Source organism: Pyxicephalus adspersus, chromosome 2, assembly GCF_032062135.1.
Source record: "Pyxicephalus adspersus chromosome 2, UCB_Pads_2.0, whole genome shotgun sequence".
Taxonomy (NCBI): Eukaryota; Metazoa; Chordata; class Amphibia; order Anura; family Pyxicephalidae; genus Pyxicephalus; species Pyxicephalus adspersus.
The window spans coordinates 78459267-78461550 of record NC_092859.1 but is presented as its reverse complement, the minus strand read 5'-3'; the positions used below and the strand labels follow the sequence as shown (position 1 = coordinate 78461550).

Genomic DNA, 2284 nt, shown 5'->3' with positions numbered 1-2284 from the left:
CTCATTGCTGAAGGAACCCCTTGCAACCTCTGGAGGAACTCTGGTTGAGAAATGGTGTGTTATGCAGTGCTGTACAATGGGGGCTGCATACATAACAAAACAAACAGTGGCACAAGAAAAAAAAAAAAGAAAACCCTGCACGATGGAGCTTACAGTCTAAGTAGTGGGGGTTTACACAGCCCAGCACATGGTTTAAAACAGTGGTCCCCCACCTTTTTGCACGTCACAGACCACAAAATTTGTACGGACTCCGGACCGCGCATGCACGAGGAGCCATGTGCAATTTCGCCTATAGTGACGTCATGATGCTAGAACTCACCCAGAGACACAACCTGCCCACCACCCTGAGCCAGTGATGTCTCCAGGAGACATGGTTCACGGCTCTGGCCAGTGCGCCCCCTAAGCGGGTCCTTCCCCTGACCCCTCTGGTGGATGCACGGGATAAAAAGCCAGTAAAAGTAGTCTCTAGATAAGTGCTTCTCCACCAGGGTTTCTGCAGAAATTATTAGGGCCTCCTTGAGCAATGAGAAATGTTTACTCTCAGGTCCATTTAAGTGACACCAATGATCCTTTTGGCTATCTGTAATGGTAACATTATTCCCACTGACCTGAAATGTAAGAAGCATTCTTCCCTCTGACCAACATTCTAATGTACTGTGAGCTGTGACTATAGTAATTGTAGAAGGGATTCCCTAAAGCTCTGAAATTTATTTCAAAGGGTTCCCTCATATTAAAAAAGGTTAAGAAACACTGCTTTTTGATATGGAATGAGTCTGCAGTGTCTTTAGGAGCTATGCTAGATGAAGAATCTGCACATCAGTCAAACTTTTAGGTGTGTCATATGTTTGTTCACCTGCTAGACACTGATTGCTCGCACTGCACCCTATGTTAGCACTGTATCCTATGGTGATGTAGGGGACTGCAGGTGGAAGTATATTGGATACAGAGATTCTTTGGCTGGCATAGCACTTGAAAAAAACAGAATGAGTGGCAGGCCACTGGGTCTTGCACTTTTTTCTTGTTTATATACATGCACAACAGTAATGGCTCTAAGCAGGTTTTCTCCTGATCACAACTGACAATCGACTATGCCAGTGAAATATGTGTGAAGATGGATTCTTCACATCCTCTGAGGCAATCTGTTCACGTTTGATCCTGTGTGTTCCCGGTGGAGACTACTACCTATTGTGGGGTGTATGGCTGGATTATACTGTACAGGCTTCTCGAGCTTTAGGATGGTCTAATGTATCTCTAAATTACATTAACAGCAGGCACAAGCAAATGATGGTCTAGCATCTTCTCTTTAAATGGACAGCCTGTAATAAACATTGGTCATATTCTGGCACTGATGGGAGTCGCACTGTATGTAAAGTCTTTACTGCTAAGAATGAAGGTTTGGAGACTTTTTAATTTTCTAGCGTCACATAAGCACTCATATCTTTTCTAATATTTTCTGCCATTTCTACCAGCTGCTAGGTGATAGTCCTTTCATCATGATAAACAGCTTTGTTTAGTTTCTGAAAAAATAGTGAGTGGTGCTCATATGGCGCATTGCACCATCCCTGTCTGGATGGAGTGTTCTTGGAGCTACACAGCCCTCCTCTTTCATAGCAACTTTCCATCAGTAAGGTTTCACTTAAGGTTGTGGTGATATTTTCAAATCCATGTGGATACTTCTGTCTTGAACATCTCTGAATGACACGGCAACACCTAGCGGAAGTGTCAAAAGTCTGGCTAGTCCTATAGGTAAGCTATCAATTGGTAGAGCAGTATCATTGTGTTGTACTTTGTGTTTGACAAAGTTTGCATGGATAAATATGGAAGGATTGCTTCTGTTTCACCTTGGATCACTCTTCCAAGACCAGAGCTTTATTGTGGAGAGTGTCAATCTCTTTTTTAAAGTGCAAGGTATAGACTCTTTTTTGGGCAGAGCTTTCAGTTTCTCTCCAAAGTCCTGTCTTTCGGCTTTAACATATGGCTGCATGAGGCTAAAAACAAAACTTCTAATGGCTTTTTTTCTTAGATTCTATTTTGGACAAACTGCTGAAGCTTTTTTATTGGTTAAGCTGATGGAATGAACACTTGCAAAGTGTGGGGAACTATTTAAAAGTCTCTTGCATAGATGTGTCTGATTTAGAGAAACTTTATTTCTGTATGTTACCCTACATTGTGTAATTAGTGCAAGTTCAGCAGTGTTCTTTAGCGGGTTGTTGACAAGCATGGCACCTAGGCTGGAAAAAAATGACATCTTTAAAATATTCTACAACAATGTTATAATTGTTAC

The 2284-nt window shown here is 41.9% G+C and overlaps 1 protein-coding gene across 1 annotated transcript in view; it reads right to left on the bottom strand.

Annotated features, from left to right (window-relative positions):
* Window positions 1–2284, bottom strand: part of CFAP54 (cilia and flagella associated protein 54) — a 176825-nt gene that overhangs the window by 173458 nt on the left and 1083 nt on the right. The window lies entirely within an intron of this gene.